General features: G+C 42.4%; 1 long non-coding RNA gene across 1 annotated transcript; it reads right to left on the reverse strand.

Moving 5' to 3' along the window:
• Nucleotides 1–256: 256 nt before the first annotated feature.
• LOC132709034 (uncharacterized) lies at nt 257–21,969 on the reverse strand. Its single transcript, XR_009620096.2, has 2 exons — nt 21,837–21,969; nt 257–4,044 (listed from the first exon to the last, which is right to left on the reverse strand). It is a non-coding gene; the product is annotated as an uncharacterized LOC132709034 (long non-coding RNA).
• Nucleotides 21,970–22,649: the final 680 nt, after the last annotated feature.

The raw sequence follows: 22,649 nt of genomic DNA on the forward strand, positions 1-22,649 counted from the left end.
GCAGCATTCATTGGAGACCCTTTTCTGTAGATTGGGCATATCATAGCTCAGTTCCAGCCTGGAGGCATTCCTGTATCCCTGAGTTGGTAACAATTGTAAATAGTATGGCAAGTCAAAATACTCATAGATCAGAATTTGCCTGGTAAAATCAAGGGAAATATAGAGGGAACGCCCAAGAGTTTTCCCTAATCTAAAATGCTGAACAAAGAAACAGGTATCAGTTTCAGTTAGAAGAACTCAAAGGAGAGAATTTGTAGTATTAAAATCTTTATGGTTGGTATCAAAAGTCTTCTCGAAAAAAATAAGAGTTTGGAAATGGTGTTGCAAATAACTGTTGGAATAGTTCACAGCAGGAATGGTTATTGAAAGAGGCATCAAGTAATTCGTACCAGGTATCCTTACTTTTTTGATATTTTCAATGTTATCAAATTCTTATAAACATTTTTTAAATTGAAAACAACTAAGTGGAAGATTAGGGGGATTGTATAAATGATATGAAATATAGGTTTCTCTGAACTGCTTTCTAAAAAAAGAGACACGCTTGTATGGTTTATTACCTATACCCTTCATTTTCTTGTTTGTTGTTGGGATTATAAATATTAGATCCTTCAAGCCATAAACTTTTAATTAGAAAAGAGAGTTTATCATAACCATTTGTAACATCCTGAGAATTTCCATTCTCAGTTATGATAGTTATTAATTGAAGGAAATTTAAATGGATCAGCAAAAATTCATCCGGATCTGGCAACCATTTAGGTTTTGTAGGAAGTTAGCACCCATCCCCCTCCTAGAAAAATGAATTATTCTAGGAAATATTTAAAAAGCAGAATATTATACCTTCCTGGATTAGAAAAGGAGAAACATGCTCTTGGAAAGTGGCCCCCACCTTTGTTAATAGCCTCAGAAAGACAAAAGACATCTTATGTACAACACAAAAGACCTTCAGCTCCAGGGTGATGGGATTAAGACATGGCCCTCAGAACATGATAGGATTAGCCCTCTACCCATCTCACCACATGGCACCTGAGAAGATTATATCATCCAGCAAGGCTCAACCAAGCTTGGGACTCAAAAACACAGCCTACAGAGTTGCCCTTGCATGGCCTCATGGGAGGCTGACAACCAATCAGAATACAAGCTCAAATTCAAAAGCCCAGAGAAGGTATAAAATCCAGCCACTCTCATCATCTCTTCCCTTTTTTTCTTCACCCAACATCATCAAGGCATGTGATCCTGTCCACCATTAAAAACCATCTTTCCAAGCAGTCTCCATGTTTCCAGTGTCTTTTTCCCCACTTAGAACTGAACCCGGATGGACATTTCTTCCAACAATTTGACTACATTTTGTCGGCGCTAGTTAATTACCAAGGTAAATCCATTTAGTTATTGTTAGAGCATATCTAGGATTTAAAAGATATGTTCATAGAGGCTAATAATCTAAAATCCTGGCAGTTTTGGATATCAGGCAGTTATCTAGAGTCTCTCTTGATAAGATGGGCAGCCAATCAAATAGACAGACAGATGACACTTAAAATCAAGTTATTCAATTTGTGCAGATGCAATTTATCGGTTAGATGAACTGGGCCAGCAACCAAAAAAAAGCACGCAGTTGTCTTGCATGACCAAGAATAGCCTTCTATGGTAAGAAAAAGATGTTATCTCTGCCCTCTGTCCAAACAATGCATATTGGTGAAAAGCTTTCTCTGTTGGTGCTTTCCCCACTCCATTCTTTCAATGTAAATGGAAGAGGCATGATCACTATACTTGGCCTCATCCTCCCTTCTTCTGTGCTTATGCATAAATTTCACTGGCCCTTAAGGAAGCCCAAATCTCTCAAAGGACAGCATGAGCACACATTGTTACAGAGAAGGACCAATCCAGTACTTTGCAATTCAAAAATTTCCCTTGCTATGGCAGAACATTATCAGCTGCAGCAATCTCACAAATCTGGTCAATGTGCAAAGAGATAAAGCGACATGTTGTTGAAAGCATCTTTTGGGGGTGATTTATATTTGATCTCAATTCTTTTGGGGAAGTTGCTACCTGTGCTGAGCCTCTTCTGATTGAATTCTGATTTTAATGAGCAAGGGAGTTTGTAATAGGATTGCTGGCAAATCCTATTTTGTTAACATTTCTCCTATTTGTTGAGATTAAGACATTCGATATAGTTTAGTAAGATTGGAGAAAGTTAGCACCCACCCTTCTCCTAGAAGAATGAAATACTTTGAGAAATATTTAAAAAGACAGAATATTATATTTCCCCTAAAAGAGAAATAGAAATCTTAAAGGAGACAGAAACTCAGAGCCACAGTTCCCTGCCCCCAAGCAGATCCTAAATGAGGCAAGTTTTTAGAAATGCAGATTTGGTAATCCATTCAAGACAGGATATTTTGAACAAAGGCAGAATTAGGTAGAATGGTTGTGTAGGAAGTTAGCACCTACCCCTTTCCTAGAGGAATGAAATATTTTGGGAAATATTAAAAAGGCAGAATATTATGTTTCCCTGTACGAGAAATGGAGAAGCATGTTTTAAAGACAAAGCAGCTCCCACCTTCCTGCCCCCACCCTTTGTCAATGGGCCAGAGGCAGAAACTCAATCTTTCAATCTTTGAAACTCATCTGCAACACAATAGGACCCATCTAGGACAGAAACTCACTACATGGCACCTAGGAAGATTACATCAGCCAGCAAGGCTAGCTAAGACCCCCACCCCCTGGGAGTCTGACAACTGATCAGGATACTCTTTTGGGGCCCCAGGAAGTTCAAAGCCAGAGAAAGCATAAAACCCGGGGACTCGCTGTATCTCGCCCCTTTTTCTGTTCAGGAACTCAAGCCATGTGATCCTGTCCACCATTAAACCATCTTTCCAAGCAGTCTCCATGTTTCCAGTGTTTCCTCACTCAAGATTCAAACCAGGAAATCCATTAAGACACAGTAGGAATGGCCCAACACCCTTTCAGGACACAAGCCTTCTGGTTACATCATCTCAGAGAGCCCCGGCTTCAATCAAACTTAATTCAGACAACCTAAAAAGTTAGCTATGATCCCTGCATAGCCCCCTGGGAGTCTGACAACCAATAGAATACATTCCTTGCACAGGAACAGGAAGCTCAAGAGCAAGGCCCAAGAGAGGATATACATACCTCTCACTCTCCACTCTATGTGATCAGCTGCCCAGGACCTCAAACCCACGTGGTCCTGTCCATCAATAAACCATCTTTCCAATCAGCCTCCATGTTTCCACTGTCTTTCTCCCCCCTTGGAACTGAACCAGATGGATATTTCTTTTAACAAGATAAAGGCTCAATCAAGTTGAGTCAACTCCTAATGTTTACGTAAACTCATCAATGGAGCCGTTTCAGCAGCTGAATCAAAATATTTTGCAATTGCTTTCTTCCAGGATTTTAAAAATTTCTATTTCTTGCCTCCAGGTCAAAATACCCAGGTACACTCCATTCTACGTTCTAACCTGACTTGATCTTGCTTGTACTCAGGTTGCAACAGGTTAGTATTAGAGCCAAAGACAAAAATGCATACAGTGTCTCTTTGTTGACAGAATAACAAACAAAAAAAAAAGAACAGCTTCACCCAATGACAATTTAGTATCCATTTAGTACATTTTTCTTGAATAATTGCTTACAGCTATTGTAATAATCCTGCTAAAGAACCATTAATCCATTAATATCTGGCTCAATCCAGATATTATTCCAAAACAGCAAGGTCATTGTTACAGATAAATACATTTGACTTACTCCCCATTATTTTGCACTGTCCAAAATCACAGTGTTTCAGACACCAAGTATAATACAGCAAAGTTGTGATGAAAGAATGAAATAGTTAACATCTGCTTTGCTTTCACCTTGATTTGATTCTGATCTGTATCCAGAGAGACTCTTGAAAATACCAAATTTGCAGCATGAAGATAAGCTTTGCTTCACAGGATTCATAGAGGCCTTGATTGCAGCCCTTTGTAAACATAAATCTTCCTCTCTTCCCTGATTATCATGATCCTTTGCTGAATAAGCCTTGTTAAGAATTTCAATCTGAGATAAACAGGAGGAGATTTCATCAAGAAGAGAAAGAAAAATTAAAGCAACCTTCCTCCCTTCCAGAAAAATCAGAAATCTCTGAGCTAATGCCCAGACCAGACCCAGCAATGCCATTTTGTACTATTAAAACAGTTTGATTGGAATAGAGCAGCGGTGTTGAACTCAATTTCATTAAGGGCCGGATCAGGGTTGTGTTTGACCTGGGGGTGGGGTTTGTAGCTAGGGTGGGCGTGGCCAGCTCGATGTCATTCGTGTCGGGGCATCTGTGGCAGCCTGAACGCTCTGCCAGAGAAAACGGGCTCCCAAGCTCCATTTTCCCTGCAACAGCCTCCTGTGATCCTCTGCCAGCGAAAATGGAGCTTGGAAGGGCCGCATGCGGCCCTCCTGAGCTCCATTTTCACTGGTAGAGGTACTGCGGGCTGGTCCTTCGCTGTTTCCAGGGCGACCCCGCGGGCTGGATCCGGCCCCTGGCCTTGAGTTTGACACCCCTAGAATAGACCTAGGAAACTGTACATTTACCAGCTATTTTAAATTTAAACTCCCACTAGCTCGGGCCAGCATGGCCAATGCAAGGAATTGTAGAAATTGTCATATTTCATTATTATTTATAGTAGTCTTTCCCAATCAGGGGCCCTCCAGCTGCACCGAACAATAGTAACGTTGGTGACTGCTTGCTACAGCTGAGTGCTGTAGGTTGGGGGAGACTGAGTTAAATAAAGTACAGTATTTATGGAATGTATAAATGTTGAAAATCAAATGAATTGCTACTGACAGCTACTTAATTGATTCAGGCTCTTACATTAGTGGGGAAAATGTGAATTGCTAAGCCTAATAACAGCAAAGACAAATTCTTCCCCTTTTTATTAGATATTGAAACATTTCTGACCAAAGCAGAATTTCAAGGAGAAGGTCAGGAAGAGTGCTTAGGGGTGCATAATAGGTGCTGTGTAGATCGGGAAATGCATGCAGGGGAATGTAGGGTGGCTAGGCTGACTGTGACTAGGTTGGGCTGGCTGTGGCTTCCCATAGTGTGACAAACAACTGGGCAGTTCTGGAGCTGCATGCCCCACGCCTCCAAGGCAGGGTGCAGGGCAGCCAAAAAGGCAGAAATGGGAAAAGATTAATTGGATGGAAGGAGTTGGAGGCGGTTCCTTATTTTACTGAGGCTCAGGGCTGGAGTGGGAACCAAATCCTGATTGGCTTGAATGGGGGTGGCTCCTCATCTTACGACTCGTAAGATTCGCTTAACAATGGCAACAGGGATTGTCAAGATTGCAGTCACTAAGTGATATAGTCAATGATGTCTTGCTTTATGGCCACATTTCTTAGTGACTGAAATTCTGATCCCAGTTGTGGTTGGAAGTCAAAAGATTACCTTGCTGTTTTAAAGCAAAGTTTCTAATGTAGATTAATTCCGGTTCAAGTAGTAAGATCTACTATCGAGTGTCTACAAAAGCCAAGCTGAAATGCTTAGGTATGCTCAGAGCCTTATGCAGGAGAAATGTCCTGTGAGTTCTGATAAAAGATCTCCAGAGGCAGAAGGAAAAGCAAAGAAGCAACAACAGGTCATACAAGGGCATAGAGATGCCTGTTCAGGAAGGTGTTTGGTCTTTCAGTCAATAGTAAAAGAATGAAGGATTTATCTTTTCAGAGGTGGTTTCTTCTAGAGGAGAGCACAGTGGGTCTTAGGTCATATTAGGCCTTTTTGATGCATTAGTTTCACTGTGTAATAAAGATGAGTTTGATTCTCATCAACTCCTACACATCAACTATTACTATACCTATACCACAAGCATGTATTAGTTTCATGTCAGTTTAACATTTACTGTTTCTATTAAAGAATCCTGATAACTGCAGTTTGGAATGGTTCTGAGAAAGTTCCCTTTTAGAAAATACACATAGTTGCGAGATCGAGTATGGATCGGTTACCAGGACCAGAGATTTTCTCTTCCGAGCTTTCAGACACATGCTGGAGTCCCATCTTCAGGGAACTTCTCTTTCATGGAATATGTGCTTTGGGCTATTCTGTGAGTTGCATTTATGTGATGCCTTCCTGTTGGTTGATTGGTATGTTGAGGGCTGGCGATTGGCTGTTGTTTCCTTGTCTCCTAAGTACTTGATAAGCTGGTGGTAAATCAGCACTCCTTTTAACTGATAAAGGGCCCGTTTCCCAGGCTTCAATCATTTCCCTGGCTATCTTTGTACCTGCACAACCAACAATCTTAGTAGCTGCGAAATTGAATGGGTGTCCTTGTTCATTGCAATGTGAAGCTACCAATGAATACAGGCAGTCCTTGACTTAACAACCATTTGTTTAGTGACTATTTGAAGTTAACAGCACTGAAAAAAGGGACTTTTGGTTACTTTTCACACTTATGACCATGGCAGTATCCCTGTGGTCACATGATGAAAATTCAGGCGCTTAGCAACTGGAATTTTTTTATGACAGTTGCATTGTTCTCGGGTCACTTGAAACCTTCCCAGCTGACGTTCGATAAGTAAAGTCAATGAGGGAAGCCAGATTCACTTAACAAACTGCACTGATTCGCTTAACAATTGTGGCAAATGGGTCAAAACTCACTGAACTGCCTTGCTGAGCAATAGAAATTTTGGGCTCAATTGTGGTTGTAAGTTGAGGACTACCTGTAAAACCAACCAAGGATCTAATACAAATAATCTCAATTTAGTATGTAGGGCTGCAGCAGTCAGAATTCCCAGCTAGCATGTAGTTCATGGATGGCAACAGAAATTTCTTACAGAAGAGAACAGATTCTAGTAACTTCTGACTCCCTTCTGTTTCAGCTATGTTTCATTTCACCAGCACTCAGGTCACAGCCCTTCCCACTTAAGAAGAGGCAAACTCTCCTCCCACCCCCCATAATCATAATAACCACATATTTGTGTTGCTATGGAGTAAAGCTGTGAAAATACCCATTTCCCAGTTCTCTAGTGAAACAAGGCTGTGAAAATATGGCTTACCCATAGATCAGTTATGTGCAACATATGTCAGGATGACTAGATTGGGCACATATTTCAGTAAGCAGGTATGGCTAACACAAAAACCATGTTTAAAAAAACTAAATGAGGGGTAACATTTATTTCCTTATCCTATCAATCTGTTGCATATTCTTACTAGTTGATGGGATTTAGCAAAAGTATATCAACTGGCAAGTTAGTCTTTATATTAGAGTTCCATAGAATAGCATCCATAGAATAGCATAAGTAAGGTCATAAAAGTATAACTAAGATTGGTTACATAATCTACTCCTTTCTTTTCTTACTAAAAAAATTTGTTTGTCAGCCCCGGTTGACCATAGCTACACTGAGTAGTTAGTATTTATGGCCATGGCACATAGAAAAATCACAGCTTGGAATGTCAAGAGAAATAAAACATGAATTAACCAATCAAGAAAGTAGATGCAATGATTATTTTTGTAATGAAGGGAAAGGGAAAGAATGTAATATTAGGGCAAACAAATCCAAGATGCAAAAATCCAGATGACCAGTAGACAGCAATGAAGAGATAATCTTCTTCTTCTTGTGCCATATCCATCATCGGACGTTGGTGATCATGTTGGCAATCCTATTTTTGTCAACAGCCACATGAAAAAGTGCTGCTGAGTTTTATCCAAACCAGTCCCTAAGGTTTTGAAGCCATGATGTTCTTTTGCCTGGACCTCGTTTGCCTTCAATCTTTCCTTGGAGGATTAAGTGAAGGATGCTGTATTTTTCTGGGTGTCGCATCACATGTCCAAAATATTCTAATTTTCACTTTTTAATGGCTTTGATTACTTCCCTGTGCTTTCCCAGGTGGCTTATCACCTCCTCATTTGTTATTTTGTTAACCCATACGTAACAGTCTGTAAATCCTCATTTCAAATGCTTCTAGTTTCTTCAAGTGGTTTTCTGTCAGAGACCGACTCTCTACTCCATAGAGTAGGATAGAAAAGATGTAACATCTGACAAGCGTTAATGATAAGAGTTAATGATAAGAGTTAATTCATCGTTCTTAGCTTTCTGGATTTTTGCAGCCCAGATCTGGTAATACTCATGTAAACAATGTATGTGGCCAGACCTTGTAGAATGAAGTTGTATATAACTGGAAATGAACATGTAGAGTTCATGATGAGTGTGATTCTTTTCTTTAGCTATAGCTGAGTGTTATTGTGCAAACTGTGTCTTCCCCTGGCTTTTCCCAGAATACAAATTACTTCTTGGATTTAATATTGGCTTGAGGTTTTTGTGGGAAATATTTTTCATCTCTCCTTTATTGAACAATCTTTTTTTACTTTTCAAACATAGTTATGTAAGACACTTGGAAGGCTGTCTCCATTTAGCTCAGGGGTGTAAACTCAAGGCCTGCAGGTCAGATCCAGCTCACGGGGTGCTTAAATCTGGCCCGTGGGGCCAGCCTGGAAATATCAAAGGACCAGCCCGTGGGGCCTCTGCCGGCCAAAACGGGCCACGGGGAGGGCACATGCGGCTTTCATGCGGACCGTTTTTGGCCGGCAGAGTGCTGCTGGAGGCTGTGGAGGCCAAATATAGGGCCCACAGGGGCCTCCACATGCCCCGTTTTGGCCAGCAGAGTGCTATAGGAGGCTTCCTTCCCGTCTCTCCTCCCCACCCCCTCACCCCTGCCAGCTCTTGAAGAAATCCAGTTTGACACCCCTGATTTAGCTCTTCTCTACCTACTCATCTATGTGTTGAGGAAACTACTATTGCGGGCACCGTGAACAATCCTATGATCATTTTCATTCTAAACTCTTTCTTACATAGAGTCTCATCTTTGATCAGAATCTGCCCAGGTATAAAAACTTTTGACCTGCCCAGGAGACTTTTTTTTTTTTTTAAATCTCCATTATACCCAAGCATCAGCAATGTTTGAAAATCATCACATAAAGACTAAAATGCAATCTGAGATCAATTCCTATATGGAACAAAACAATAAATAAATCCTGAAAGCTTGGACATCCAGCCTCCAGGAGTGGGCTGCTCTATTGGGTGCCAGATTTTGGATGGTATTAGCAGACATTCAGACGAAGAAGTTCCACATAGTGGCAGATATGAAAATGTAGAGTTTCCCCCCCCGCCCCCCCAGATGCAGCCATTTTTGAGATGAGAAACTCTCCTTCTATAGTTTGAACTTGCATGGAATGCTATGCATAGTTCCAGTTATTATATTTAAAAGAGAATATAAAAGATGCGGCAGGAAGCAAGCTGAATGAGACGACCTCTATTCCCTCCAGGAAGTAGGTACAGGTAGACCTTGACTTACGATCACAATTGTGCCCAAAATTTCTGTTGTTAAGTGAGACATTTGTTAAGTGACTTTTGTCCCATTTTACAACTTTTCTTGCCACAGTTGTTAAGTGAATCACTGGAGTTGATAAGTTAGTAACCTGGTTGTTAAGGGAACCTGGCTTCCTCATTGATTTTACTTGTCAGAAGGTCGCAAAAGGCGATCACATGATCCTGGGAGACAGCAAAGATCATATGAACCAGTTGCCAAGCATCCAAATTTTTATCACGTGGGGATGCTTCAAAGGTCATAACTATGAAAAGCGGTCATGTCACATTTGTCAATGGTGGTGTAACTCTGAACAGTTGCTAAACAAACTGTTGTAAGTCAAGGACTACCTGCATAAGATTTGGAAAGGTGTATTTTGAGCAAAAAGATCACAGGGATTGACCGTAATAGAGGTTTATAACATTATGCAAGAAGGAGAGAAGAGGAACGCTTACAAAAGAAAGATGAAGAATGAGACTGAATGGTGCAAGAATCAGGGCACATGAAAGCAACACAACACAATGTTATGGAATTAGATTCCACAAGCTAATGATAACCAGCAACTTGGCTTTGAAAGAAAATCGGACAAATTCATGGAGCATACGGCTATATACTATCTTCATTTCTGAGGCGATAGATACTATAGGTCTGTGATGGCGAACCTATGGCATGCGTGCCACAGGTGGCATGCAGAGCCATATTGGGCACGTGAGCATTGCCCTAGTTCAGCTCTGGCACGCACCAGCTGATTTTCAGGCCTTCTGGGCCCACCGGAAGTCAGGAAACAGGCTGTTTCCGGCCTCTGGAGGGACTCCAGGGAGGTGGGGAAGGCCTGTTTTTTGCCCTCCCCAGGCTCCAGAACCTTTCTAGGAGCCTGGGGAGGGTGAAAACGGCCTTGTGTCATCCCCCCCCCGGAGGCCCTCCGAAGGCCGGAAATGGCCCGTTTGCCAACTACCAATGGGATCAGAAGGCCATTTGAGCCCTCCCCAAGCTCCTAGAAAGGCTCTGGAGCCTCGGGAGGGCAAAAAAACGGGCCTGGTACCACCGTGCCAAAAGTAGGAGCATGGGGGGGTCACGTGCACATGCGCGGGGGGCGCATTGAACTATGGGTGTGGACACGTGCGCACACGACCCCCCTGCACTCCCCCCACTTTTGGCACCCGACAGCAAAAAGGTTTGCCATCATTGCTATAGATTGTTAAACTAGACTGTTATTTGGTTTGATCCACCTAAAAAGAATTACCATGTGAATGTGGGCTGCAGAATGCCAACTGGATTATCTGAAATAACACCTTCTGTTATTTCAGCTGTCATCTAACACTAGCCGCCACTTCACCAGGTAGCTGATGAAGGAGATGAGAACCTCCTGAAGGGCCAAGCTCTGTAAGACATGTTGAATGAGAACAAATAGATGGAAAACAACTAAAGATGCCACTGGTATCAGCTTCACTTGCAAAGAAAAATATTAGGATCACTGACAAGTTCTATACTATATGAGGAAATGTTGGTCACTCTGGGGCTATGCCAAGTGAAAACTCTCTAGATTAAAAACTCTGAGAAAAGACTACTTCTTAATCAAATTCCCCCTCCCCTTTTTTACTCATTTTTACCAGCAAGATTATGGAACTTCCTCAAACTTTGGAGCTAATAGCCAAGATGGAAGGAGGGAGGGAGGCATGTTGCTGATGATGCCATAAAATGGCTTCTGTAGTAGGCATGTTTAGTCATAAAGCACACTAGATAACAAGAATCAGCCTTTGAGGTAGGCCAGATCAGGAAACATACAGAATAGGAACTCTATAGGGTACAATCAGGGGTGAAATCCAACAGGTTCTGACAGGTTCTGGAGAACCGATAGCGGAAATTTTGAGTAGTTCGGAGAACCAGCAAATGCCACCTCTGGCTGGCCCCAGAGTGGGGTGGGAATGGAGATTTTGCAATACCCTTCTCCCAGGAGTGGGGAGGGAATGGGGATTTTGCAGTATCCTTCCCCTGCCACGCCCACCAAGCCACGCCCACAGAACCAGTAGTAAAAAAATTTGGATTTCACCACTGGGTACAATTACCAAATGTTGATAGCCAGAGCTTATCTTTCTTTCCTTTTTATAACAAAGAGATTCAAGGCAGGATAGTCTTAAGTTTTCTCCTGGACTTATCTTGTCTTTCTGGGCAATTATTTTTTATCTCCCTACCTTCTTCCAAACTATCTCTATTCTCCTCCAGTGCAAGGTTATATCTAGACCTCCTGCCAGCCTTCTAGAATGCTCTACAATACCATATTACCTTTTTCTGTTTTTGGGGTGAAGGGCACATTTTCAAACAAAAGCTCTCATTTAATTTTTGTAAAGAATCCTATGACAGAGGAAGCCCTTCACTTACCATTTGTTTAATGAACACCCAAAATTATGAAAGCGCTGGAAAAAGTTATTTACAACCAGTCCTTATAACCAATTTAGAATCCCCATGATCAAAATTTGGGCACATGGCAACTGGCATGTATTTACAATGATTTCAATGTCCCAGAGTCACATGATTGCCATGCACAACCTTCCCAGGGGGCTTCTAGCAAGCAAAGTCAGCGGAGAAAGTTGGATTCACTTAACAACCCTGATGGTTTGCTTGGCAAAAAAAAAGGCCAAAAAAATCTGGTGCAACTCACTTAACAAATGTTTAGTGAATGGAAGTTCCAGTCACAATTGTGGTCATAGATTAAGGATTATATAAATTCTGATTATTAACTCCAATGTTACATGGCTGATAAAGAAGCACAGATATCTCATCTTTGTTAAAAAAAAACTCCGAATATAATGGCTAAAAAGGCTCAGAAAACTACCGGTAGTTCCAATTCTTACTGGCCAGACATACCAGCTGTCTATTTTTCCTTTAGGACATTTTCCAAATACTCTTTCACTAGTCTAAGAAACAGGTTCTGTGGGCGCGCAACCAAAGTGAAGTGGTGTCTTAATACAAATTGCTTCCAAGCAGTCTGGAGCAACTTCCTGTTCCCTGAGGGCTGTTGGGACACAGTGTGGGTGGATATGAGCCTTGTCAGCTTTCTCTATTTCATACAGTTGCATGGATAAATAAGCATTCTAACCTAAATTTATATTTTTTATCAAATGTCATAGAACTCAAGTTATTTCTAATTATTGGCTTACTCTGATTCTCCTGAAGGTAACTTCCCCCCCCAGAGGTCTGCTCAAGGCTTTATGGTGTCTGATTTATCTGATTCACCACAGAATTTTAAAATAATTAACAAAATTATTTGGCAAGCTCCCAATATCTCAATGATAGAACTTGACCCAGGTGTGCACTGCGTAATACCAGATGGTCAATTAAATGCTATGCTTGTTTACTTAGGCAACTGAATAAAATGTACTGTAGATATAATTGCAGTCTTAACTGCAATGTCTGCAGAGATACTTCAACAACAATTAAAGATTCATGCTACCTTTCCATCTGCTATCCTTGAAGCGTTATCTTAACTCTTGCCAGTGTCATGCTGGCCTACTTGAACTTCTCAGAGTTTGTCTGAGGAAACAAACGATAAGGAAAAAGTTTGAGGAGGTTCCATAATCTCGCTGATAGAAATGAGTAAAAAGGGAATTTAATTAAGAAGTAGGCTTTTCTCAGCATTTTTGATCTAGAGAGTTTTCCCTTGGCATAGCCCCAAAGTAACAAATTTTTCTTCATATAGTATTGTTTGTCAATGATCCCAATATTTTTCTTCAGAAGATAAATTGAGTTATTTGTCTGTTTGGAGGTAGAGGAGGCAACCAAGCAGGATTTGTTTGTTTGTTTGTTATTTATTTATCCACTCAATTTACCCACTCACAGAAAGCCATTCTGGGCAGGCTACAACAATTAAATAAAACAGTAGAAATACAGGTAATCCTCCAGTTACGATGGTTCAATTAGTGACTGTTTGATGTTATGACATAACAATCTCCCCAAAGTACTTACTACACAGTCCCGAAGTTGCAGATGTTTCAGCACAACCGCAGTCGTTCACCCTTACGAATGACCGCAGAGGCACTGCAACATTTGCCCTGCCTACTCCCCCCCTACAACTGGCCCAGTGCCTGTGGAGACTCACTTACCTTGCCAGGAACTATTGAGCTGTCTCCTCTCTGGTGCAGTTTCTTTGCCTGCTTCAGGTCTTCAGCGCATTCGCAGAGACGGGTCTAAAGCAGTGGTGGGTTTAAAAAATTTTTACTACCGGTTCTGTAGATGTGGCTTGGTGGGCGTGGCAGGGGAAGGATACTGTAAAATCTCCATTCCCACCCCAATCCGGGGAAGGATACTGCAAAATCCCCATTTCCTCCCGATCAGCTGGGACTTGGGAGGCAGAGAATAGATGGGGGCAGGGCCAGTCAGAATTTTTACTACGGTTCTCTGAACTATTCAAAATTTCTGCTACTGGTTCTCCAGAACTGGTCAGAACCTGCTGAAACCCACCTCTGGTCTAAAGTACTATGAGATCAGTAGCGTGAGATCTCATGCTACTGATCTCACGTGATCTCACACTATTTTAGGACTCTGTTATGTGCAAATTGAGGCCTGGATGAGATCTGCACAAAAGACTTTGCGAAGGTTTTAGTGCTTCAGGCCTTCCTTCCATTTGCCGTTTCCTTGTCGAAGCCTGCAGGGAGATTGCACCCCTGTAGGCTCCGGTAGTCTTTGCAAAAAGCCCTTGCCATGGAAAATGGATCGATCTCCTTCAAGGTTCCGATCATCTTTGCAAAAAGCCCTTGTGCTGAAGTAAGGACTTTTTGCAAAGATGATCAGAGCCTAGAGGGAGATCGCAAGCTGAGCGGGGCACCCTCGTCCTGCTCTCCCTCTGCTCTCACTGCTCCACTTTTGGAGCACCGGGAGCAGGTAAAGAAATTGCAGCAGAGAAGAGACAACTCGCTAGATCTTCGCAAGTAAGTGAGACCTAGCGCAGCAGGATGTGGGGGAGAAGCAATTGTGGGGAGCATGAGGTATCTCAGTAGGTCAGAGGAGACCTTGGATGGCCTGTTCCATCATTGGCCCCCTCATGGTCTCCCCCACCCTAAGATACCTCGTCAGAGGTGACATTCAGCCGGTTTGCACCAGTTCAGGCGAACCGGTAGCGGCGATCGCAGATGGGCCCATCCCCACTGGCTCCAAGTTATGCTATTTAGGCATGTTTTCGAGGCCGGCCGCATGTGTGGAAGCCATGTGAGTGAGCAAAATGCATGCGCGGAAGGCTTGGTGCATGTGCATGCACAGACAGTACACGCAAAGCAAGCATGTACACGCAGGGCAAACCAGTGGTAAAGGTAAGTGAAACCCACCCCTGTACTTTGTGCATTTAATGACCTGCGTGGGAGAAAGCTGGGGGTTTTCACATTCCGAATCCTCGGGTTACGAATGTAATTGGCAGACTCCATTATATTCGTAACTTGAGGACTACCTGTATAAAGATACCCTTATTCTGGCATAAATGTTCAAGCAAAACAAGTGCATTATTTCTGTTTGAAGTTTTCCCTCCTTCCCTTTTTTCATTAACATAATGATTGTAGGCACCATAATAACAACAGGCTAATTATTAGGGTCAGGAGCAAAAATAGAGTTTGTGTTTAGGACTTGCACAATTGATATAATGGTAAAGTTTAATTCAAATCAGCCTTTCCATTGTTCTATCCAACTTCCCCTCCCGTTTCAGTAATAAATAGTGCACACAAGGTGTGTCAAATATATTAATTATTTCACCAAACAGCTCATAATCTAACTGAGATAAATATAATAAATTGGCCTAAAAAGTCACTATGTTAAATAGTGGTAATGCACAACGAAATGCACCAGGCCTTGGGCAATTTAGAAGATGACAAATTAAGAATTTGTCATCTTCTAAACCGCATCTTCTTTTTTTCTCTAAACCTTCTTAGTAGCTGATATTCTGCTGTTATTGTACTTTATGTAGGGTTAGGGTTACATTAGGTAATATATTTATGAACCCTGGCTGAAATAGGGTTTTCCCTTTCAACACATGCTAATTAACTTAGGGCAGCCAGGTCTAGGTTGTGAAAAATATTTATTTATAAGATGTATATGACTGCCTGTCTTGTTACACAACTCTCAGCAGCTAACAGCGATAATTTAAGAAGATCAATAAAACAATGTTATTAGGGCATTTTTCGGGCCGTTTTTCACCCGAAAAACAGCCGAAAATGGCATGAAAAATGGCCTGTTTTGGGGGCCTTTTTCAGGCTGTTTTTCAGGTTGATTTTGGCTGGAAAAACAGCCTGAAAACGGCCTGAAAAATGGGTGGGGGAGGGGCCAGCCGGTGGTCTGATTTGCCAGTTCTCCGAACAGTGCAGAATCGGAACAATCGGTTCAGGCGAACCGGTCCGAACCGGCAGCAGCCCACCTCTGTGTATACAGGCAAAACCTCTTCCCAATCAGAACTTCTCAAGCAGGAGTTGAGTCAGGCGACTCCCAAATTGTGCTCTGTCTTCTCATTATTTGTCTGGAGAAGTGGTGCTACCCTATCAAGAGTCAAAGATAACACATCACCAGACTCTGGGGGGGGGGACACCTCAAACCCCTCCATCTTGTTAAGCTTGAGTCAAAGTTTGTTCCTCCTCACTCACAGAGCTTCTAGGCACTGGATCATCACTGAAATAACATTATCTGTTTGGCAAGAGATACATTGCTGGATATTATTAGCCTAATGATGCCAGTGTATGAGCATTAGATGATAGCAATAAGTTAGAAATTGTGGTATCCCTGTGTAACCATTTGCTGCCATCTCATAGCTGACCTGATTTTGCAGCCCAGATCTGATTTTGCGTTAAATAAACTCATTGATACCATCAAGATGTCAAGGCTATCATCAACAGTGGACAGTATTAAATAATATGATAGTTCCTACATATTCTCTCTAAACTACATCCTTCCAATCTTACAGTCCCTCCATCTTCTATGTACCTACCAGTGGTAGGTTGCTCCCGGTTCAGTCTGGTTCTTGCGAACTGGTAGTAATGGCGGCGGGAGGCTCTGCCCACCCGCCCTGATGTCATCACTGACGATCTGTGCATGCGCAGAAGCTTCTATGCGCGTGCTCCCGTTGCGAACTGGTAGTAAAGGTAAGTGGAGCCCACCCCTGCTATACACATTTAAGGTAGTTTTATGCATCAAATGTAGTGTTTCTCTCCCTTGTCATCTTGAAGATGGGTGGATATGAACCCCCGAAATCCCCCAACCAGCATGGATTTCTGGGAGTTGAATGATTAAGAAATACTGGTCTGACTCACGAAGGGTTGTCCATAGACACTTAGAAGAAACAAATAGAAAGCTGACTTGTTGTAAACTGAAACAGCACGTTCAGTACAGGCAGTTCCTAGTTAACAAGCTCTTGTTCAATGATTATTCAAAGTTACGATGGTACTGAACAAGTGGTATTTATGACTAGTCCTCAAGGTTCTGGCCATTCCAGCATTCTTGTGGCAACTTGATCACAATTTGGGTGCTTGCAACTAGCTTATACTTACAATAGTTGTGGTGTCCCACGATCATGTGATTGCCATTTGCAGCCTTCTCTGCCAACTTCCCACAAGTAAAGCCAATGGAGAAGCCAGCAGGGTAGGTTGAAAGTTGCTTCTGTAAGTTGCTTGGATTCCCACTATTTTTTCTTCTGCGGAGTGCAGCTACAAAGTACAAGACCCCAAGGACCTTGTATTCTGTACAGGTAGTGCTCGACTTACAACAGTTCACTTAATGACCATTTTAAGTTACAATGCCACTGAAGTGACGTATGGCCATTTTTCACACTTTACAACCATTTTCAGCATCCCCATGGTCATGTGATTTATATTTAGATGTTTGGCAACTGACTCACATTTATGATGGTTGCAGTGTCCCAAATATAAATTTGATTTATATGCCGCCCTTCTCCGGAGACTCAGGGCGGCTTACAGTGCGTTAAGCAATAGCTTTCATACTTTTGTATATTTTATACAAAGTCAGCTTATTGCCCCCACAAACTGGGTCCTCAATTTACCTACCTTAGAAAGGATGGAAGGCTGAGTCAACATTGAGCCTGGCAAGATTTGAACTTACTTTAATTGCAGACAGCTGGTGTTAAATTACAGTGCTTAGTCTGCAGAGCTATCCAGGCTCCTACTGCAACCAAATGGGGAAACCAGATTCACTTAACAACCATTTTACTAATTTAACAACTACAGTGATTCAGTTAACAAACGTGGCAAGAAAAGGTGTAAAATGCAGCAAAGCTCATTTAACAAATTTCTCACTTAGCAACTTATATTTTTGGCTCAATTGTGGTTGTATGTTGAGGGCTACCTGTAGTGCATGTGCACACAAGCAGCACCTCCCTGCCCACAGCAGATGCCTTCACATCTTCCCTCACCCAGCCATCCTTGGCCCTGCCACACTCATTTAACAATCTGCAATCCTTGCTTAATGACAGCAATGGGGCAGAGGTGAAATTCATCAGGTTCTGACAGGTTCTGGAGAACCGGTAACGGAAATTTTGAGCAATTCGGAAAACCAGCAAATACTGCCTCTGGCTGGCTCCGGAGTGGGGTGGGAATGGAGTTTTTACAATATCCTTCCCCCAGGATTGGGGACGGAATGGGGATTTTGCAGTATCCTTGTCCTGCCATGCCCACCAAGCCACACCGCACCACGCCCATAGAACCGGTAGTAAAAAAATTTGAATTTCACTACTGCAATGGGGATTGATGTTCTAAGGCCATGCATTGCTTAGCAATGGGAAATCCAGTCCTAATTATTGTTAAGTGAGGAATACCTGTGTGATCTTTATTAAAGAAGATCATTTGATGGCCGTGACCAGGGGGGCCTTCGCACAGGTATGCCTTATGTGCCAGTTGTGCCCTTTCCTAGATTGGGATGCCCTTGCCACAGTCACTCATGCCCTTGTTACGTCTCAGTTGGACTACTGTAACGCCCTCTACATGGGGCTGCCCTTGGGATGCACCCGCAGACTACAGTTAGTCCAGAATGCGGCCGCGCGGGTTGTTACAGGGCCTTCTTGGTACTCCCGTGTGACACCTCTCCTGCGCGAGCTGCATTGGCTGCCAGTGGCTCTCCGGGTTCGTTTCAAGGTGCTGGTGCTATAAAGCCCTACATGGCTTAGGCCCGGGGTATCTGCAGGATCATCTCCTGCTTTCCTCCCACCGTCCGGTGCGCTCACACAGAGCGGGCCTCCTCAGGGTGCCGTCAGCCAGACAATGTCGGCTGGCGGCCCCCAGGGGGAGAGCGTTCTCTGTGGGAGCGCCGACCCTCTGGAATGGGACAGGACAGCCCCGGACCTCCTCTCCTTCTGCTGCGAATTGAAGACGTGGCTTTTTCACCAAATGGGCTGAATCCGTAGGGGTGATTGCAAATAATTTTAATAATTTTTAATTGATTTTAATTTAACTTTAAACTGATTTTAAATTGTTTATGTAATTCTTTGTTTCATTTTGTAAGCTGCCCTAAGTCCTACGGGAGAAGGGCGGCATATAAATTACACAAATAAATAAATAAATAAATAAATAGATAAATAGATAAATAGATAAATAGATAAATAGATAAATAGATAAATAGATAAATAGATAAATAGATAAATAAATAAATAGCTGCTAAGTAGTCTTAAAAATAAAAAAGATGGGTTATTTGTTTAGTGATTGCTTTAAAAATATAAGTAGCCCTTAATGGCAATTGAGTTCAGAATATCCCTCACCAAAGGATGTGGTTATAAAGCACAACTGCATCATTTAGCAAAGCAATTCCCTGGTCGTTAGGTAAGGCAGCTTCCTGCTGACTTCCCACAATCAAAGTCAGTGGGGAAGCTTTCAGGAAGTTGCAAGTCCCAAGCCAGCAAGCAGGTAAGGGCCTGCTGCTGAGTGGGGAGGAAGCGACGGGGTGCACAGAGCTATAGGAAAGGTCAGAGAGCGTATACAAGGGTGTGAGAGAGGATGCACAAGGGTGCAAAGGGACATGCGAGAAACAAAGCTTGGTTTGGAGAGTGCACAGAGGTGTGAAGGAAGGTGTGCAACGGTGCAGCACAGGTCAGGAACGGTATGCAGGGCTGTGGGCGGGTGTGTAAGGATGCAACAGAGGAGGGTCAAGGAGAGTGGGTAGGGGTGTGTGAGTGGCTGGCACAGCTCAGGCACAAAAGTGCTGTGTGAGGGTGTGCAGGTAGGGAAAATTAATCCAGCAATTTACAGCAATTTCTGCTGGCTTCCTCATTGACTTTTTAGGGAAATCACCAAGGAAGGTTGGAAATTGTTGGTTCTCTAGGGACTTGGGACTAACCATCAGATTCCCTGGGAACAGCCTTATTGAATTATCTGGAAACAGTTTGATTCTGTTGGATCTAAGGAAACTGATAGGGTCCTACGGAATGTAAATGCCGCCACCTGTGCATTAGATCCATGCCCCTCCTGGCTGGTTAAAGCTGCCTGGGAGGGACATCATGTAGGTGGGTTCAAGTGATGATGAATTCATCCTTGTTGGAGGATGCATAGCGGGCTCCTTTTAAAGAGACACTAGTGTGCCCCCTACTTAAGAACCCCCTGCTGGTTCTAAATTTCCAAAAAAAATTAATGTTAATATGCTGTTTTTCTATTTTAATATTTTATTGCACACTGCCCAGCATTCCTCCCCTGTGAAAAATAAATAAATAAATCATTCCTTCAGCACAATGGTAACTTCTGATAATAGTAATCTTGGAAAAGATAAGCAGTGTCTTGGGTTGGTAGACAGCATGACTCACCTCACAGTGCAGTGGGAAAAGCAGGAGAAAGGATTATTATGTATGTTCGCTCTCTTGAATTACTTATGAGGTAATACAAGTCTAATAAATAAATAAAATTAATTAACATTCAGATAAACTTGCCTTCAAATACTATGAATGCTTGTCAGTGGCCAAAACCACCATGGAAACAATTTGTGAAATAACCCACAAATGTATCAGCTCAAACCATTTCTGTGTGTCCTACTTTAGAATTCTTGTATTTGTCAAAAATCGTAGAGAAGAAGTAGATATTTACAGACAATTTTTCCTTCATATCATGGAACATTATGTAGACATTTAGGGCAAGCAAGGTTTGGGCTACTCAGTTATTTTCCTTTTTCCAAATCAAAAAAGAAAAAAAAAGTAAGAAATTTGAACTTGCCATTCTGGATGGGCAGGTTTTGACCTTTCAAAGAGCCATGCCTCAGAAATACCATCATAAAGTTTGCATAGATTATCTGGTACCATATAGCTGATGCAAATTGAGTAGCACATGTCATACAATATTGACATAATATTATCTGATAGCAGATATTTCCTTATCTTGATAACACAGTAATTCCCCATTCCCTCATCTGTTATTCTTTTCTTAAGTGGAAAAAAAAAGGAGCATTTACAAGAGCTATACTGTAGTTCAGTATTCCCAAGGTCCTAACATTTATCGCCTTACCTGCAAAATGAGCCTAAATAAAAATATTAGGTTCAAATGAAACTTTAGATAGAGTGGGATCCATAATCTACACCAGTGATGGCTAACCTCTTTGTCCTTGTGTGTTGAAAGTGCGTGTGCGCGCACGACAGCGCATGTGTGTGTGCCCACCCTCATAATACAGTGCATGCACAACACAATGTCACGCATGTGCGTGACACCCGCGCTGCAAGCTCCCCTTGTCCCCCACCCATGCATGTGCAACCCCCCCCCACACCCTGTTTTGGGCCTAGCAGGCCTCCCTGAAGCCTCCCGGGACCAAAATCTGGGGGCGGGAGGGGGGCGTGTGGCATGCCTACACTGTTACAGGTGTTATGTCTGCCTTGTATGCAGCTTTATTCCTCTCTAGCATTCATCTCCATTGTTCAGTGATGCATTTCCTGCCTCTCTAGGATTTACCTATCTCTCCTGTGAGACCCCCCCCCTCTGTTCTTGTTGGATGTATATACAGCTCAGTTGGGGCAAGGAGGCCTATGTGTGCCACCTGTGCCATAAATTCGCCATCACGGATCTATACTCTTAACTTATTCCAGGAACGGAGACTAGTGGTCTTCTTGATATTATTGAAATACAACCAAATATTTCTTATAATTGACCATCCCTGTTTTGACTTTTCAAGTTTTAGTTTAGTGACATCTGGAGGGCCTAGCTAGGTTCCCTATCCCAATTCTATTCTTTTACAAAACTGTGAAAAGGAGAAGTGGGTTTTGGGCAGTGGTGGGTTTCAAATTTTTTTACTACCGGTTCTGTGGGTGTGGCTTTGTGGGCGTGGCATGGCTTTGTGGGCGTGGCAGGGGAAAGATACTGTAAAATCTCCATTCCCACCCCACTCCAGGGGAAGGTTACTGCAAAATCCCCATTTCCTCCCGATCAGCTGGGACTTGGGAGGCATAGAATAGATGGGGGCAGGGCCAATCAGAATTTTTACTACCGGTTCTCCGAACTAATCAAAATTTCCGCTACCGGTTCTCCAGAACTGGTCAGAACCTGCTGAAACCCACCTCTGGTTTTGGGCCCAGGTAAGTCATATAATGTGCATCATGGAATGTGTGATGGCATTATGACTTCCGGCAGATGTCTATGCAGTCTTCTCCAAACTCTTGCCTTCTGGATATGTTGTGCCATTCCAATCCTGGAAGAACAGTCAAACATACCTGGAAGACAAATTTAGGAAGAATTGCTCTATGATGTTAATCAGTCTACAGTATGTGCACATATACAGTTAGTCCTTGACTTACAATAGTTCATTTAGTGACTTTTAGAGTTACAACCACACTAGAAAAAAAGTGACTTATGACCAGTTTTCATCCTTACGACCGTTGTGGCATCCCCCATGGTCCTCTGATCCAAATTTAGACGCTTGGCAATTGACTCATATTTATGACAGTTGCAGTGTCCCAAGGTCACACGATCCCCTTTTGCAACCTTCTGATAAGCAAAGTCAATGGGGAAGCCAGATTCACTTAACAACAGTTTGACTAATTTGACAACTACAGTGATTCCCTTAACAACTGTGGCAAGAAAAGTCATAAAATGAGGCAAACTCACTTAAACAAATGTTTCGCTTAGCAACAGAAATTTTGGGCTCAATTGTCGTAAGTTGAGGACTACCTGTACATACATTTTGCAACAAGAAATACCATTTAGCCATTTTTATCTTTTTGGCAAAAGGAAAAAAAAAGTGTACAATTTGGTTTATTTACCATTATTTACTTGCCAACTTTTATTTCATGGGGCATATACCCATGCATGTGGATTTACAGACGGCTGTTACGTATAAGCTGGGTTGACAAAATCAGAAATGAGGAGGTGAT

Source organism: Pantherophis guttatus, chromosome 3, assembly GCF_059756535.1.
Source record: "Pantherophis guttatus breed Tessera chromosome 3, ASM5975653v1, whole genome shotgun sequence".
NCBI lineage: Eukaryota > Metazoa > Chordata > Lepidosauria > Squamata > Colubridae > Pantherophis > Pantherophis guttatus.